The sequence below is a fragment of the Rhynchophorus ferrugineus genome, unplaced genomic scaffold (genome assembly GCF_030347505.1).
Source record: "Rhynchophorus ferrugineus isolate W39M unplaced genomic scaffold, kcgeb_rfMv2 rfM30, whole genome shotgun sequence".
NCBI classification, from domain to species: Eukaryota; Metazoa; Arthropoda; class Insecta; order Coleoptera; family Curculionidae; genus Rhynchophorus; species Rhynchophorus ferrugineus.
In genome coordinates this window covers 1,130,889-1,138,001 of record NW_027472609.1, presented here as the reverse complement: position 1 = coordinate 1,138,001, position 7,113 = coordinate 1,130,889, and the positions used below count along the sequence as shown (strand labels likewise).

The 7,113-nt window shown below is 40.0% G+C and overlaps 1 long non-coding RNA gene across 1 annotated transcript in view; it reads left to right on the top strand.

The window, feature by feature from the left end:
* Positions 1-7,113, top strand: part of LOC143205901 (uncharacterized) — a 33,841-nt gene that overhangs the window by 119 nt on the left and 26,609 nt on the right. The window contains exon 2 of the long non-coding RNA XR_013007975.1: positions 227-390. This is a non-coding gene — a long non-coding RNA (uncharacterized LOC143205901). The remainder of the gene's footprint in view (positions 1-226; positions 391-7,113) is intronic.

Genomic DNA, 7,113 nt, shown 5'->3' with positions numbered 1-7,113 from the left:
GTGTGTCTCTGTCCTTTGAATGATTGTTTTAAATGATTGTGTTTTATGCAAAGGTTGTTAGGAGGTTATTTTGCGAAGATAGATACGACCTTGACGATATGAGATGATATGAATTTATGCCATCTCATTTGGTAAATTAGAAAATTTGTATTTCTTCATGGATTTTGATATTATTTGTCTATTTGAGCAGTCCTTAACCCCATTTACTTATTCTCTTTATTTTTAGGTAGGTTGGGCGACAAAACGAGACTCCTATGATTGTGTATGTGATGAAGGTGCGGATCTGTAGTGCTATTGCTCAAACTAAAGCAAACCATCAGCACCTCTCGAACTTCTCCATGCCATTTTACATGATTGAAGCATATTCTCCCATGCTCGTCGTTCCGGATGGTCAGCTTATTTTAATTGTTTAATGGTTCCTATAATTTGGCTTTTTTTTCTTGCTTATTATTATTATATTAATTACTTAATGATGCTTTTATTATAGCAGCCATTATTTTGACTTAAAAAACTATGTAATAGTTGCATGCAGTAGCGCTAACATCTAATAATAGTATGCCTAATATTAATCATTTTGAATGTCTATTTGTGGGATTGTGGAATTGTCTGTGCCTATCTCTATGTTCCTCAAGGGGCATCTCTTATATGTATAGAGAGTTATCTTGACATAGCTATTATTCGTATTGTGCTTTATTGGTTTAATTAATAATGAGGGTTTATATTACTGATTTCTTCTTGTTGTTTTTGTTATTATCAGTTGTCAGTTCTGGGATTGCTGGACTTCAGCGATATTTTCTTCTTCATTAATAACTTTGTTTGTCCAATCATTCAATATTTCAATTTTCTTCTTGTTTGTTTTGTTGAGTGCATTTCTCATTTCCATCTGATCATTCGGAATTTTATAAAGATCTCTGGCGCTCAACCTTTCGGCGTTTGTGCATTCATTTATGATGACTATCTTTTTGATCTTGGCTGCATCCGCATACTTCTTCCGTGATTTCCAGTCTGAATCTCTTGATGTATGCTTCCATGTTTCCATGGTTTGTTATCAATTGCACTACTTTTCGGTTTAGCTCTAAACTTTCAAACCCTACTGTTTTGCAGTGCTTGTAAGTGTTGACGGCATGCATATCGCCATGTTTTTCTTCTAGTATTCTTATGGCTTCTTGTACGGCTAGAAATTCAGCTACTCTCTGTTAATTCCATTTTCTTCTAGCCCGATGCATGCCTCTTCCTCCGTCCCGTCGCTCCTGCTTTTTCCTGCTTCACATTAGCATCCATCCATACCTTCGCTATGTGTCTTCCTATCTCGTACTGCTCGGTCCCCAACGAATCCACAGTTTTTCTCATGGCCAGCACATGTATTTTTACTCCGGCCTTGGCGGGCCTGGTGTATAACCGCATTTTTCTGCCGCTCATGCTCTTGCTTCGGCTTCTATTGGTAGAGGAACTACTCCTGCGATTACTTGTAGCGCGCTCGTCGGTGCTGTTTTAAACGCGCCGGTGATTAGTATTGGGGCGTATCTTTGAATCGCGTTTAGCTTCCTCTGAGTGTGTACTTTATTTACGTACCGTCCCCATTTCTCGGACCCTTATAATATGGCTGGCTTTACGACTCTCTCGTATACATTTTTAATTATGTCCCTTACCTTAATTCCGTACTTCCTGCTTATGGGTCCCGCCGTTTTGGCGACGACGGTTTCGACCTTTTCTTTAATCGCATTCAGATGGTTAATGTATATTTTTGTGTTATCCAATATTACTCCCAATTACCTCATCTGGTCTTTAGGAGTTATGATTTCTTCGTTTAATTTAATTCCTATCTTCGGAAATCTGGTCCTTCTGGGTACTACTGGGATTTATCTATTGCGGTCATTTCTTCTTTTCTTCAATTCTTCCATCGTAAAGGGGATCTCCTTTGGATATATCATAGCTTCCGATTTTTCTATATTGCAATGTGCTCTTGAATATTCTTTCCATTCTAAGCATTTGCGCCAGCATTTGTTCCATTCTTCTTTAATTTCAGTAGGTGTTCGATGGCTGATTGCGATGATTTGGTCGTCGGCGAACGTTTGTGCTCTCACATGTGTCTGTTGTGTGTCAATATCAGCTATCTTATCGAACCAGGAGTTGATATTAATCAACCATAGAGTCGGGCCTATGCTCGACCCTTGTGGGCACCCCTTCTCTATTCCGAACTCGATTTTGTTGCTGATTACCTGTTGTTTTTTAAGTTCATTATGACCCAGTCTAGTTCAGCTTCTTGTATTTCTTCTTCGTCTTCTTCTTGTTTTCTCCATTCTCCATTGGTGACCCTTGTCATGATCCTTACAAGTTGTTCTTTTTCTTCCTCCTCTTGTTTTGGATGATATTTTTCTACCTTTTCTTTCTCCAGGTTATACATATTGCCCGGTTCGGCATCTTCCATTATTTCAACTATTTTCCCCCTGCTGACTCCTAGAGTCTTTATTATTTTCCAGACTCTATGCTATGGTTCAATGTCGAATGTGTTTTCTATTTATAATTATTTCTTCTACATGCTTCTTCTTCTTTTCTTTGACAAGCTTCTTGAATGCTCGCTTCATTACTCCATAGGGAGTGAGGGAATCACGAGGTCGGTCTTATCCCCGTCTTCTCGTCTGATCGAATCGGCTTTTCTTCTAAGTTCCAATTTCTTCTGTTGGCGTTCTCCATCCCATCATTCGTTGTCTTGTTTTATTATGATGGTGGTTGTCTTTAACAGTTTAGTAGATTTCTTGAAAGCTGCTTGCATTTGCTCCGCTTGTTTTTCAATTTCGTCTATTTGCATCGTCGCCCTTATTTCTGTGCTCGCGACTAGCAACCCGTCAGTGACTCTTTGCCAGCTGGTCCCGTGATAATCAAACTTTTTCTTCGATGTCTTATTTCTCTGGGGTTTACCCTCTATTTCGAAGAGGATGTGTTTGTGGTCGCTTAGTGTCTCTTCAGTTTCTTGTACCGTCCAGTTGATCACGTTCACTTCTCGTCACTCATCAATGTTGCTGTTTCCCCTACTACTGATAAAGGTGGCAGCTGTTTGTTCATTCTGCACTAATTCCAGTCGGTATGATATGGTCTAGATTATCAGATTTGAACCTTTGTTGTTATACAATAAACATAGTGTCGTTGGCATTAAAATCACCAGCTACTATCCATTTCTTCTGGTATTTCTGCCATTGTTCTTCTTTTTCTTCTAAGCAATTTATGTTGTCTCCTGTCTGATGCGCGTATACGTTGGTGATTAGTAAATCGCAGTCTAATAGTTTGACTATGACTTTGTCCGGTCCCGACATTTCTTAGTTCTTGTTGCTGGTTCTCTCACCAAGATTATGTCGTATTTTTCTTTGTCGGCTTTCGCTCTCATGAGCGTGCTAGCCTGGATGCCTTTTTCGATGTTTATCTGTAGGATTTTTAGAGCCATTTCTGTTTCATTTCTTCGATGGCTTCTTCTTTTCTTTTCTTGTATATTGGACAGGTTCTATCATTTACTCTATTGTTGGAGTTTACCTCCGGTGCTCCTGCTCATTTGCAGTTCGCACAATTCGTGGTGCTACTCTTGCACTCCCTTCCCCCGTGCGGTCCTGCACATATATAACAACACTGTGCGCTTCTACAATGTATCTGCTTGTGCCCGAATCTGCTGCATTTATAGCATAGTAGAATTGCGTTGAAATCATCAACGAATTGTCTCAAGTACCCTACAAAGTCTTTGCCCTTTTTTAACACTGCTCTGTATATGCTGGGAATTGTTTCGATTATAACGTTGTTTCTTTCTGGGTTTTTGCATATATATTTCTTTACTACCTTGATGATTTCTTCTGGTTCTTCGTTGTTGTCCCCAACGAATCCACGGTTTTTCTCATGGCCAGCACATGTATTTTTACTCCGCCCTTGGCGGGCCTTGTCTATAACCGCATTTTTCTGCCGCTCATGCTCTTGGTTCGGCTTCTATTGGTAGAGGAACTACTCCTGCGATTACTTGTAGCGCGCTCGTCGGTGCTGTTTTAAACGCGCCGGTGATTAGTATTGGGGCGTATCTTTGAATCGCGTTTAGCTTCCTCTGAGTGTGTACTTTATTTACGTACCGTCCCCATTTCTCGGACCCTTATAATATGGCTGGCTTTACGACTCTCTCGTATACATTTTTAATTATGTCCCTTACCTTATTTCCGTACTTCCTGCTTATGGGTCCCGCCGTTTTGGCGACGACGGTTTCGACCTTTTCTTTAATCGCATTCAGATGGTTAATGTATATTTTTGTCTTATTCAATATTACTCCCAATTACCCCATATGGTCTTTAGGAGTTATGATTTCTTCGTTTAATTTAATTCCTATCTTCGGAAATCTGGTCCTCCTGGGTACTACTGGGATTTATCTCTTGCGGTCATTTCTTCTTTTCTTCAATTCTTCCATCGTAAAGGGGATCTCCTTTGGGTATATCATAGCTTCCGATTTTTCTATATTGTAATGTGCTCTTGAATATTCTTTCCATTCTAAGCATTTGCGCCAGCATTTGTTCCATTCTTCTTTAATTTTCAGTAGGTGTTCGATGGCTGATTGCGATGATTTGGTCGTCGGCGAACGTTTGTGCTCTCACATGTGTCTGTTGTGTGTCAATATCAGCTATCTTATCGAACCAGGAGTTGATATTAATCAACCATAGAGTCGGGCCTATGCTCGACCCTTGTGGGCACCCCTTCTCTATTCCGAACTCGATTTTGTTGCTGATTACCTGTTGTTTTTTAAGTTCATTATGGCCCAGTCTAGTTCAGCTTCTTGTATTTCTTCTTCGTCTTCTTCTTGTTTGCTCCATTCTCCATTGGTGACCCTTGTCATGATCCTTACAAGTTGTTCTTTTTCTTCCTCCTCTTGTTTTGGATGATATTTTTCTACCTTTTCTTTCTCCAGGTTATACATATTGCCCGGTTCGGCATCTTCCATTATTTCAACTATTTTCCCCCTGCTGACTCCTAGAGTCTTTATTATTTTCCAGACTCTATGCCATGGTTCAATGTCGAATGTGTTTTCTATTTATAATTATTTCTTCTACATGCTTCTTCTTCTTTTCTTTAACAAGCTTCTTGAATGCTCGCTTCATTACTCCATAGGGAGTGAGGGAATCACGAGGTCGGTCTTATCCCCGTCTTCTCGTCTGATCGAATCGGCTTTTCTCTAAGTTCCAATTTCTTCTGTTGGCGTTCTCCATCCCATCATTCGTTGTCTTGTTTTATTATTATGGTGGTTGTTTTTAACAGTTTAGTAGATTTCTTGAAAGCTGCTTGCATTTGCTCCGCTTGTTTTTCAATTTCGTCTATTTGCATCGTCGCCCTTATTTCTGTGCTCGCGACTAGCAACCCGTCAGTGACTCTTTGCCAGCTGGTCCCGTGATAATCAAACTCTTTCTTCGATGTCTTATTTCTCTGGGGTTTACCCTCTATTTCGAAGAGGATGTGTTTGTGGTCGCTTAGTGTCTCTTCAGTTTCTTGTACCGTCCAGTTGATCACGTTCACTTCTCGTCACTCATCAATGTTGCTGTTTCCCCTACTACTGATAAAGGTGGGAGCTGTTTGTTCATTCTGCACTAATTCCAGTCGGTATGATATGGTCTAGATTATCAGATTTGAACCTTTGTTGTTATACAATAAACATAAAGTGTGCTTGGCATTAAAATCACCAGCTAATATCAATTTCTTCTGGTATTTCTGCCATTGTTCTTCTTTTTCTTCTAAGCAATTTATGTTGTCTCCTGTCTGATGCGCGTATACGTTGATGATTAGTAAATCTCAGTCTAATAGTTTGACTATGACTTTGTCCGGTCCCGACATTTCTTAGTTCTTGTTGCTGGTTCTCGCACCAAGATTATGTCGTATTTTTCTTTGTCGGCTTTCGCTCTCATGAGCGTGCTAGCCTGGATGCCTTTTTCGATGTTTATCTGTATAATTATTAGAGCCATTTCTGTTTCATTTCTTCGATGGCTTCTTCTTTTCTTTTCTTGTATATTGGACAGGTTCTATCATTTACTCTATTTTTGGAGTTTACCTCCGGTGCTCCTGCTCATTTGCAGTTCGCACAATTCGTGGTGCTACTCTTGCAGTCCCTTCCCCCGTGCGGTCCTGCACATATATAACAACACTGTGCGCTTCTACAATGTATCTGCTTGTGCCCGAATCTGCTGCATTTATAGCATAGTAGAATTGCGTTGAAATCATCAACGAATTGTCTCAAGTACCCTACAAAGACTTTGCCCTTTTTTAACACTGCTCTGTATATGCTGGGAATTGTTTCGATTATAACGTTGTTTCTTTCTGGGTTTTTGCATATATATTTCTTTACTACCTTGATGATTTCTTCTGGTTCTTCGTTGTTGTCAGTCTTTTTTCTTTCTTCTTGGATGATGTTCACATTCTCTTCGTTTTGATCAGCCAGATCTTCTATTATTTGTTCGTCTGTGATATCCCTGGATACCCCTGGGATTCTGAATTTGGGACGTTTTTCACTATTATCGATTTTGATAGCATGTACAGAGCTTATTTTTTCTATCAGGTCTTTCTTTTGTTTCTGGTCTTTACAGATCAGTGATACCAGTCCATGTCTGTGTACTCTTACGTGTTTGAGGCCATCTCCTGCTAACTCTTTACTTGTTAGCTTGCCTCTGATGGCGGCTAATGTCTCCGCGCCACTTGCTTTTTCCTTTCTGATTTTAATTTCGTATATATTATTAATCTGTTTCGGATTTTGCCATTCTAGATTAGGTGTGGTGGATTTCGATGCCTTTGACTGGGCTTTTTGTGGCTTCGACAGTGTTTTATTTTCATTATTCTTTTTTGTCGCCGCGACCTCATTGTACGTACAGATCGTATTGGATGTACTTTCGGTCTGTAACTCCACGGTAGTCATCTCGATTCTTCTGCTAATGTCGGTCTGCGTGCTTACATCCATCATCACTGGCCTGGCGAGGACTGCTGGAGAATACTCTCTTGCAATAGGGATTCTATTTTTTGTATTCTCTTGTCTGTTTCGTGCTGTATTTGTCCCAATTTTCTGTTTATCATCTCCTCCACAATTGCTTCCTCATTCGTGATGCTCTGGACTTA